Source organism: Girardinichthys multiradiatus, chromosome 13 (assembly GCF_021462225.1).
Source record: "Girardinichthys multiradiatus isolate DD_20200921_A chromosome 13, DD_fGirMul_XY1, whole genome shotgun sequence".
NCBI lineage: Eukaryota > Metazoa > Chordata > Actinopteri > Cyprinodontiformes > Goodeidae > Girardinichthys > Girardinichthys multiradiatus.
This window is the reverse complement of record NC_061806.1, coordinates 23,371,932-23,384,181: the sequence shown is the minus strand read 5'-3', so window position 1 is coordinate 23,384,181 and position 12,250 is coordinate 23,371,932.

The following is a 12,250-nucleotide window of genomic DNA, read 5'->3' as shown; positions in this document are numbered from 1 at the left end:
TGCTGCTGTCATCTTCCACATTACGGAGACACACATGCACAACAAAACAGTCCTGTCACCAAAACTACACACATGCACGCACCAATACACATTCAAAGAACACCAACATATGGGTCAGATTTAATCGCTATAATTTCATTTCCCCCCTCATCAGCTCCAAGCCAGATAGACTAAGTCCCATTTTTACCACCGCAGCGCTACTAGAAGAAAATATGACAGATAAGAGGGCTCTTGTAATAAGCTGGTTGTGTGGATCAGACAAATAAAGAGAGCTTTTGGCCAGTTAGTCAGATAAATGTATGGTTGAAGTGTGGAAACCCTGAATCTTGCAGCTTGAGGATTTATATGAAAAAATAATTGGAGAAACAAATTAACTTTGTTGATTGGTTGCAAGATTTGGCAAGCTCCCAGGAAATGACTCAAAGACACCTTCATTATGATGTCAAGAATAAAGCAAATAAATATGACACCATATATAGTTTCATTTAATATTTGGATGCATGTCCCTTAACAACGTGCAGAGAAATTGTACACTTTTGTAGCCACCAACAGTCTCATGATATAGTTATATACAGTCCATACATTTCCAGTAAGTTTGTAATCAGGACTATTGTGTTAGGTTAATTTATCAGTTTCAAAACCAGTTTTGTTTTTGTGTTTGGATCATTGCGCTGTCAGATGCTAGTTGCGTCTAAATCCAATCACCTGACCCAAACTGTTACTTTTAGAAGAAAGAAAAGTGGTTAGGATCTATAAGACTAACCCTAAGCCACCATGGCTCAAAATTTTCATAAATTGCAAATTGCAGTAAGTAGCCACTCTGTTCCAACTTCTTTAGACGTGTTTTAAATCGCCACAGACTGAGGATGCTGGCCATGAAAGTAAACAACACTTTAAGCTTGACGGAAATTTGTAGTTAAACCAAAAAGTTAAATGCCTTCTAGTAAAAGTTACAAACAATTCAGCCACGATGAAAAGGTGAGGCTTTCAAACCTAGGAACACTAAACTGTACTGTCAAGCATGGTGGTGGCAGCATTATGCCGAGGGCCAGCTTCACTGCCAATGGTCCTAGGGTGCTTTTTCTTTCTCTGCAGCTTGCGAGGGTGAATGTATATAATTCAGCCTGGATCTATAATTTCAAGTCTGTGTGTATGAGAGGGAAAAGACAGTAAGTTTAATCTTCTACACCCAATTCTGTCTTTTAACATTCATTAAAGGTGTATGTTATATCATAATATTATTTTTATCCAACCTTAAAAAAGAACAGTTCAAATAAACCATTAAACACAGAAAACTCTCTTGGCAACCATACAGTTGAGTGGATGTGTTGTTCTAAATATAAATGTTTAAAAATCAATCAATTCTTTCATCTTTTCTTTTTAGACGTTTTTTGCTTGGCAGGCTACAATTGGAAACATGAATGAAATCTGTCATAAATAGATTGTTCTGTTTATTTAATGTGGTTTAGTTTAGTTTTTCCAGCGGCATGTAAGTCTTTGAAAGGCTGTTATTTGACATTGACACCGCTGAAATTATGTTTGAAATGCTTTTGACTGCTTTAATCATATGCACAAAGAAATCAACAAAAAAAACTTAACATTCTAACAGTTTAATTTTAATTTAAACAGGTGAATGTTGTCTGCCATGAGGGAAAATGTGTGAATGTTTACAAGAGAGTGTGTTTCAGTTTAATCAGGTCAGAGGGAAAGTCAGCGACTATCTTAAGAGGAGATATTTCTCTGCCTCAAAGGGGTTTCACATATGCGAAACCCCACTCATACCCAGCCACCTTGTCTGTCCCTATCTCAACCAGTCTGTTGATTGATCCACAAGCCAGTTCAAACCCAATACACCTGTACAACCCTTTGGTTGCCATTTGGTTGGTATCATTTTAGACTCATTTTTCCCTTCAGAGCTGCCTCAATTCTTAAGGTGTAGGTTCAACAGAATGTTACAATCAACAGAGATTTTTCTCAATATTGACTAGTTAGCATCCCACAGTTTCTGCAGATATGTCGCTTGCAGATCCATGATGAGGTTCTCCAGTTTCACCACTTTGCAAAGGTGGTTTATTACATTAGTCTTAAAGGAATGGACATGGTCAGCAACAGTTCTCGGGTAGGCTGTTTCATTTAAATGTTCAGTTGGTGCTAAGGGGCCCAAAGTGTGGCAAGAAAACACCCCTACACCGTTAAACCACAACCCATAGCAATGGGAGAGAATGGCAGCTGAAATCAAGGTTTATTGCACCAGCAATGTTTCCCCAACTAGTTATTGGTTAATTTTTGGTGAGGCTATGCAAGCCATAACCTCATTTTCCTGTTCTTAGCTGAAGGTAGCAGCACCCGGTGCAGCTGTAGCCCATTGGCTTCAAGATTTGGTGGGTTTTGTGTTCAGAGATGGTTTTCTGCGAAACTTAGATGTAACAAATGGTTATTTGAGATACTCTTTCTTTCTATAACTTTGAACCAGTTGGCTCATTCTGTTCGACCTCTGACATGAACAACTCATCCACACAACTGCCTCTCACTGGATATTATCTGCTTTTTTGACCATTCTCTGTAACCCAAGAGATGGATGTGCATGAAAATCACAGAAGTTTACCATTTTCTGAATAATGCAAACCAATTGGCTTGGCACCAATAACCATGCTACATTCAAAGTCTGACTTCACATTTTCGTCCACACATGCAGGCTGCTTCAGTGGCTTGGAGTGTTCTCACTGGAGTCTGATGGTATTCACTTAAATTCCCTATATTCCCCATTCCCATGTGCGGTTTAAACGGTTTGAGTGTATTTCTTATAGGATATCTGGTTCTGTTCTTGTAGTGTACAGGAACTCCACCATATTGATGCCACAATTTACCTGTTTGTAAATCCTGCTGGACATTGCTAAGCCTATTTGATAAATAATAATGCCAAAATCAGTGAAAACAAGAACATGTTGCAATTGCAAGTTTTCTTGACAGTCCAGGTGTCATCAAACAGTCTGAATAGGAGATGCAAACTATTTGTGGAATGTTAACCTAAGCCCCAAGGGGTTTTGTGCTCTAAATAACATGCTCAAATCTTATTGAGTTTTCTCAGAAATTACAAACTCTATTTAAATAATTATTATGTTTGGTTGAGTAAATCCAGGGTGAACTGTGAAAAAACTTAGATTTTTGGTATGTGTGAGATCTCTGCTTTGAGCAGACATGCTGGTTGTGTAGGTAGAAGCCATTTTGTGGAGTTTGTTTACTTTCTGATTCAACTGCTAGGTATATTTAACTCTATTTGGTGTTTGTAGAAATGGTTTATATAAGCTATTAGCCAAAATTCGAATGGTTCTGTCAAATGTCTATGTTTAACTAAAGTAACTTGCAGTAAAGAAAGAAAAAAAATATTTCAGCAAGGGTCTTCGCCAAGAGGAAAGATTTTGTCCACAGGATCATGTTAGACCTGAAAAGGCCAGTATGCCAGTTCAGTGATACATAAGAGAGATAGCAGTGTGTTGTTTCTCTTAGAAATTATTAGAAATGAAGGTTAGAAAAACATTTTCTAAAATAAAATGTATTACTCATAAAGTATGGCAAGTAATTTAAAGCAAATTGTTATTCTGTAGTCCAAGCATTATTTAGGGTGGACAGGCCGGCGAGTAACGGTGGATGGTTGTAATATGGCCTGACAGCATGAACCAGGGTGGTAGCCAGGGTAGCGATAGAGAGATTCACGTAGGGAGTCTTAAGGTGAGAGCAAGAAGGCAGAACACTGAAATCTAGGAAAAAAGCATGAACTGGGAAAATGGAGACAACAAGAGGTAAGAATTCAATGTCAAAGAGTTCAGGAACTAGGAAGTTGTTGGCCTGGTTGGAGCAAACAATTTGGCATCGGCCTCAGGGAATCCGCTCCTCTTTAAGCTCCTTCTGATTGGGGTTGACGAGCTCCAGCTATGAGGACACACCTGCCAGTCCCACCCTGCAATCAGGGTAGGTAGTGTCACACACACACACACACACACACACAAACAAACACACACACATTAACCTGTACATAGCCCTGTTGATTTGACAGAGAGAGGCTGTATCCGTTTCTTTTTTCTGTTCTTCTGAAAGAAAATTAGTGTTCTTGTTAGGCCACTGAATTGGTATAATTGCATGGGTTTAAATGCAAATTTACAATGTGCCTATTAAATCTATTCTGTTCATTTCAAATGACTGACTGCACTTAATTAAATCAGATTGATTAGACCTTTTCAAGACTTTCTCTTTACAGCCACATAATTATGACAAATGGAGCCACTTGACACCAAATGCAGAGGACTAGGCTTTCGTTTTCTCTGTCAGGGTCTTTCAAGTCCTTGCGTAGGGCGGGTAAGCGAAATGTCAAAATGGGACACAGCATTATTCTCGAGGCATGATGTTTATTTATACAGTCAGTTAAGGCTTCTGACCTGTTGTTCTCATTTTAACCAAACCTTTTTATGAAAACATTATATCAGCCATTACCTCTACCCACACAGCGGCTTGATTCAAACACCCCCCACCTCCCGTTTGAAGTCTCGGAGCAAATCGTACTTGTTCCATTTTATGATGTTCCTCATCATTACACCCACAGGCTCTGCAGAAATGGGTGACCATCTCAATTAACGAATACTTGCTAGATTTTCACTCGGTCTTTGCCTTAACATGCAAAACAAAGAGGCAAAAATGTGAAACATCTAAATCTTCTGACATTTATGCACAGATTTTATCTTGAAAGTCTAATTTGCACACATTATTATGTTTTACACAGTTACGGGGTTCATGTTGTGCCTGGAAAATGTCTGTAAACAGTAGAATTTGATTTAGGTTTTTCAGACCTGGATAAGTAAGGAAATATAAAGTACTTCCACACCTTAGTGTCAAGTTATATTAATCTGTCTATCAGTCATTGAATCCATACATCCATCCATCTTCCAACATTATTGGATTTAAGGAATGTGCTCTGAAGACAAAGACAAGTAAGAATAATGGTTAAGCAAGTAACAAAAAAAAAAACAACAAAACAACAATCGGATATCATAAAATTCAGAAAGCCGCACCCCGGAACCTGGCGAGTTAATGGCTAAAAGGGCTCCTACTCTTCAAGTGTTTTTCTGAGCTTTGATTGCAATTTGGAGGAAGAATTATCTCATCAGGGTGTGTGGGCGGAGGGAGGTTGGATCTGGCTGTGAAGTGCTTGTCATTACCAAGATTTTTCCCTTTCTATTTTCTCTTTGTCTTAGTCTTTTCCCCTCTCCTTTTGTTTAAGAGACAGCCAGACTGTCTCCAGATACAGCCAGGTCCCACACAGAACGCTGGTACACTGTCTTCGCATATTATAAGAACAATTGTTAAAAGCATTTATGCCCACTCAGTGGTCTTCTTAGCCAGGTTTGTTTTTTCAGACTAGTTTTTGCACCTGAACATTTTTCCTGGCATGGAGCCTGTCAAATTCACAAAAAGCAGACAGTGTAGCAAAAAAACTCAACTTATTTTTAATTTTAGCCTCTTTGTGGAAGAAACATGGAGTGATTCCACTTCTTATTTTTTTCTTACACAAACAATAACATAACCGGTCAAATGTTTTAGAATATCTTTCTAATTTAATGGTTTTATTTATGTTTTTGACTATTTACATTGTACGTAGATTCTCACTGAAGGCATCAAAACAGTGAATGAACCCATATGCAATTATGTAGCAAACAAAAAATTGCTGTGATGACTGAAATATTAACCTTTGGCCACTCTCAATGAACCTCTGGGAAGTTCTTTCAAGACTCTTTGGAAAACTGTTTTAGGTGACCACCTCATGAAGATCATGGAGAGAATGTCAAGAGAGCAAAGCAGTAATCAAAGCAAAGGGCGGCTATTTTGAAGATTAAAATATAAAAATGATTGGAGTTATTTCACACTTTATGTTTACAATACAATGTGTGTTCATTCATAGCTATGCTGCCTTTGGTAAGAATCTATAATTTAAATTATCATGAAAATAACAAGACCCATTAAGCGAGAAAGTGTTTCTAAACCTTTTGACCAGTAGTGTATTTTGAAAAACAGTTTCAGGCTAAAATAGAGGGAATAACTGAAGAAATAACTGAAAGATGATGTATCTCTTAGGCCCTGTGTCATCATTTGCTGGATTTTTTCCCAGTTTTCAAAGAGACAGTTTGGGGATATATTATATAAAGGTTTGAGGCTATATTATATAAAAAACTCAACACTGAGGCTATGTAAAAGGACTATCGGTCGGCCTTGAAGCGATTTTAGCAAACCATCCGGTGCCTCAGGAGGAGAAAGCAGTTCTTCGACCAACACTGTTGGGGTGGGGATCTGCTGTCCTCAACCAGGGAAGGAGTCCTTTGAAGATCTCCTCAATCCCACTGTCACGCCTTTCCTGATGGAATCAGAACCTGGGCACTCAGAGTTGGACTCGCTCATCACCCAGGCTGAAGTCACCGGAAAGCTCCACAGTGGCTGATGCGCCTCTTCAACATTGCATGGTGGTCGGGGACAGTGCCCTTGGACTGGCAGACCGGGTTGCTGCATTCCAATTACAGGGGATCAGCCTCCCCAGGAGGGCCTATGTTAGGGTCCTGGAGAGAACAGTCTTGCCAACCAAAGCCTTGGTTTCAGGAGGAGCAGTGTGTTTTTTGTCCTGACTGTGGAACACTGGACAATGCGCTACACCCTCTACAGGGTGCTCGAGGGTTCATGGGAATTTGCCCAAGCGGTCAGCATGTGCCAGGAGAACGTATTTGAGCATGTCCCTCATGGTGACTATGGGACTATGACTTTTGGCAGGCCTAGGAAAGCCTCAGGCTTCACTGAAAGGAGCTGGAGGAGATGTCTGGGAAGATGGGTGTCTGCTGAGACTGCTGCCTACTGTAACCTGGTTCCAAATAAGTGGACAATGGCAACAAAAATATATATTATATTATATTATATTATATTATATTATATTATATTACATTATATTACATTATATTACATTACATTATATTATATTATATTATATTATATTATATTATATTATATTATATTATATTATATTATATTATATTATATTAAATATTTTAATCCCAATTCATTGCATTTAAGACAGCTCCCCATTACTCTGTTGCTCTGTGTACCTGACCTATGTTACGCCTTGAGCAATGGACGAACCCAGAATGCAGACTAGCAGGCAGCATGATGTTAAATGGAAAAATATTTAATAACAAAAAAACTCACTCACAGGAGGTGACGGCAAAAACAGACATGGGCAGGCTTGGCAAGACAGGCTTCGTGTGAACAGCAGGACATGAGCATGAAAATGAAAAATGTTTCCGCGCCGACTAACTGAACAAGGTGTGTTTAAATGGAGCATGATACAGGTGGAACACAAAACTGATTAACATGGTGCAGGTGAACCGAATAAACTTAATTGACAGAACAAAACGTGACTGGAGCAAAACATGGTTTGAACAGAACGCAAATCCAAGGAAACAAACTAATAGAAACATAACTAGAAAAACATGAAACGAAAGCATAACCAGATCCAAAAACTTAACTTGACCGCACATGAACTAGAAGACAAAATCTAAAGCATGACTAGAAAAATAATAAACAGAGGCATGATTAAAGACTGGAGCAGTGAAAAACATAAGGAAAAAACCAGAAACCAAAAACCAAACAACCCCAAATCATAACACCTATACCACTACACTTGCTGTCTTCAGATAATCAGCTTCCTTCAGATAATGGTATGATCCTTGTCTGTTTTTCCTGGCCTGTAAGGATTCAAAGCCTAAAGAAAATTCTGTTCTCCCCAACAGTTCTTCTCATCCACTGCAACGAGTAAGTTCATTTGCGAAAGAGACATAACTATGGCTACGTTTTTCTTGCAGGAAAATGTGACTGAAATCTGAGGGGGTTCTTTGCCTATATGTAGTCCTTAATCTGATTTTTTGATAAATTGGACAGACATCAATATTTTGCAAAGAAGCAGGAAGCAACAAGATCTAATTTGAACAATGGAAGAAACAATGACACTGTTGATCAAACTAGTCACAATTTTGTCAGGTCTGGTGGCATAACAATAACAGATTTATAACATACACAGTGACCTGTGACATCCAAATTTACCTTATTAAACACAGCATGCTACATGTGACATCTTCGTCTGCACATGTAGTTTACCTCAGTGGTATTGACTGTTCGTGCTGGAGTCTGATTGTGGTCACCTTGCACATTACAACTATGCAAAAAAAGCTCAGCAAATATTGGTATTCAGCATTAAGACTTGCATTGTGAGCATAGCCTAATGCACTAATAAGTAGGCAACTTCTAGTCAGACGGTTCAGTTATGAGGGAAGCTGGAATCAAGGCAAGGCAAGTTTAAATATATAGCACCATTCAAACCTCAATCCAAGGTGCTTTAAAGGACATCAAAGGAAAGACAGAGAGAAAATATCAAACCAACAACCTTTGGTTTGCCAGACAACTACTCTTTTACTGATCCATAGTGACTCTACACTACCCAAGCTTTAAATACTTAGTGGTGGGATTTATGGCTCTTTGAGGAGAACCGAATCTTCAGGATCCATTCAGTTCAAAGAGCCATTCAAAAGAGCCATTGCAATGATAAATTTTTCAAACTTTTCATATTAAATAAAGCAACTGTCTATTTAATGTTATATATATAAGCAAAATGTAACAAAACAGAAGAGAAAAAGTGCACTTGAGCTGCTTTGGCAGAAATAAAAATCCCCACCTGCACTACAAAATATAACAATTAAGGCAACACACAAATAGTAAATAATATAAACATTAACCAAATAAAGTGTGCAGCACTTACTGTTTTGTCTTCAAGGAAGGCGCACACTGTTACCGTCCACCTTCTCTCTCCCGCTGCGTGCAGCCTGCGTCAGCGTAGCAGCCAGGTTACACACAGTGCCACATACCCTGCCGCCATAACGTGACAAAAACAAACAGTGAGCAATGAGCATGTGTGCCTTATGCTAATACTTACCCCCATTTTGGTTTCTATATTTAATATTCTAAGTAATTTTGTATAACTTTAAATATAATTAAATTGAAAAAGCAGCATTATAAGTAAGGCAAGTAGTAAAAAACAAGGAACAGCTCTCACTAGCTAAGACTTGAGTCCCATCGTTCAAGGTAAATCAAAAGAATCGGATTGTTCGTGAACGTCACATTACTAGTCCTTACTTTACGGTATAATGAAACAACAGGCAATTAACTTGGATTCACCTAGAATGTTGCAAATAAGATGGCTAGAATACCAAAATAAACACAGACAATCTTCCACCAAATAGGAGCACCACTGGCCATCCTATAACAGGATTGAGTACTCAGTGTTTTGCAAGGACATTAACAGCTTAGCAGGTAATTGTCAGCACAGAGGGACAGCAAACAAAAAGACATGACAGACTAGAGCACAGAACTCACACAACCACCCCAGAATCACGAGAAATACACAAAGTATGACTTAAGACTTTTGCACCAAAACATAGAAATTTGGCTTTCTTATCAACAACTGTTCTCACCTCTTTCATTTATTAAACTTTTTCTGCATAATCTCTTACTTTAAGGACTCTTTTTTTTTAAATGCCGTTGGCACTTAGGTCATGAGGTTTCCTGTTAATTACTGTGCCACATTATCAGCATAAAGTACCTCTGTCACTATTCTAATTATGTGGTTCCGATTGCTCTGACATATAATTTTAGCCGCTGATATACTTTACAAGCTTATTCGAGCAAAAGGGCAAAAAGAATAAAAGAAGAGTAGCAATTGGTTTTCACTGAAGAAACATTATAACTGATTTTAACATTTAACCAACAGTTGTTTGTCAAAGGAATGACATTTAATGTAAGGACTAAGTTTCACCTGTAGCATTCAAGATACAAAAAAGAAACTGCCTGCAAAACAACAGAGTACTGAAACTGTGTGTGTATAATTTTCTTAGCTTCAATTATTATTTTCTCTGGTTCTTTTAAAATGTCATGTCATACATATTATGACACACATTTAAATACGTTTTTCATAGCATCCTGCTTCAGTTATCAGTACAGTAGATCTCACTGGCAGGAGAAAAAAAAATTACTGGACATTTCAAGTGTGTGTCTGTTTTCATGAATGTTGAGAAGCCATAAACACACCAAATTAATAATTTGATGCTGAAAACACAAACAAATAAGAGTATCGATATGTGCATGGGTGCTTTATTGAGAATGATGGAAAGAAGATGGGTGCAGTCTGGTGAAGAGATTTTGTTATCTGAAGGAGATCATTTGCCTGTGGTTATAGACAGCTGTGCATGACAAGTAATGTAAGAATCACTTAAGAGCTTAATATTGTTTTTAACAAATGTTTTATAAACCAACCCTACTTTAAACTTCTCTGCAACTTTATTTCTGACCTGCCTGCTGTCGTCATCCTGATGCTGTTGGTTCACTAACGTTCTCTAACCAACCTCTGAGGCCTTCGCAGAACGGCTGCATTTATACTGAGATTAAATTGCACACATATAGATCCGTTCTACTAATTAACGACGTTCTGAAAAAAATAGATTTTACTTGAATTAGATAGAGTTATCAAAGTAAAGGCAGATGAATACAAATTCCTGTGAACATTTTCTATTTGTAAAAAGGTTTGAAAACTATGTACATATTTTTTTCTTCATTGCAAATATGCACTTCTTTGTGTTTATACATCAAACCAAGCCTCAAAAATTACATTGAAGTTTATGGTTGAACCATGACAACAAGGGAAAAAATATTAAAATCGTGTTCTAAAATAAAAAAATCTGGTTACTTCCTGTTACTTAATAATTAAATTCCACATGCATGTGTGTAAAGGTCAGAAGCCAGGTATGGCAGTTCTCCTATACAGTTTTCTGTATTTTACCTAAAGTCGGACAAAATAACACAGATTGTTATCGACTGTTATTGCTGCATAAATACAATGGTGCAACAGTGGGTTCACATAGTTAGAAAACTGGCACGACAGAACATTTTGATGTGGGTTTGATCAAACTCTTTTTATACAATAGGTAGGTGATCAGTTATTATAGAAAATTTATTAGACGTTTAGTTTGAGCTGGGGTCCCTCTGTACTGTAGTTAAATCAAAACTTTGTTGCTTCCAAAGTTAGAGAAAGAAGCGTCATAACTTTTCAAAGCTCAATAATGTTCCAGCTGTCAAATCCAGGATTAGATTTACCTTGGCTGCAATATGTCTGTCAGCTTCCCCACACTGCAAAGAATAAACTATAAACTGCGCTAATTCAAATCCACTGACTTTGATTAATGAATTCTCACATAGTTAGTGAGGCCTTTCCTGTTAATAAAAAAATGATCTTGTTTACTGTTTAACTTAACCTGGGGGTCATGTTCAGTGTATGGTTTCATACAAACAACAGAATGGTACCTCTGGGTGTTCCCATTTTAAACAGCTTAATTCCCATCAGCAGCCCATTATGGAGTTGGTGGTGAGGTGGTGATGTTGTTGGACATTTTCCCTTTTTGGCATGAATGTTGTTTGAACCGTTGGTGGCCTCCATTTTCGCTTTATCATTCTCCTTTTCTCAAACCCAAGCTATTACATACTGACACTGAGTATCCTGTTACCTGATATGTCAGCACTTTGCAGTTTGAAAGGGTTTGAAGAACCATTGGAGAGCAAACTGTGGTTGTTTTATTTGACAGAAAGCAGAGGAGATATTAAAGGAAGAGTATATAAAAATAATGGGCTGATATTTTACTTTTTTCATGTTTACTCAGTGAAAACTATGGTTTGAACTAAAAACTAATTAAAATGAGTAAATATTTTTGGTAAGAAATCTAGAGGAGAAAAAATCCCTGTTTTCTTTTTGTCAGGCCAGTTCATCTGAGGGCTGCACAGTGGCGCTGTTGGTAGCACTGTTGCCTTGCAGCAAGAAGGTCCTGGGTCCGATTCCCAACCGGGGCTCTTTCTGCATGGAGTTTGCATGTTCTCCCCGTGCATGCGTGGGTTCTCACCGGGTACTTCGGCTTCCTCCCACAGCCTGTTAGGTTAATTGGTCTCTCTAAATTGCCCTTAGGTGTATGAATGAGTGTGTGTGTGGTTGTTTGTGTGTTGCCCTGTGATGGACTGGTGACCTGTCCAGGGTGTACACCAGCTCCCCTGCGACCCACTATGGAATAAGCGGTAGAAAATGACTGACTGACTGACAGTTCATCTGATGCTAAAATATAAAGTTCTT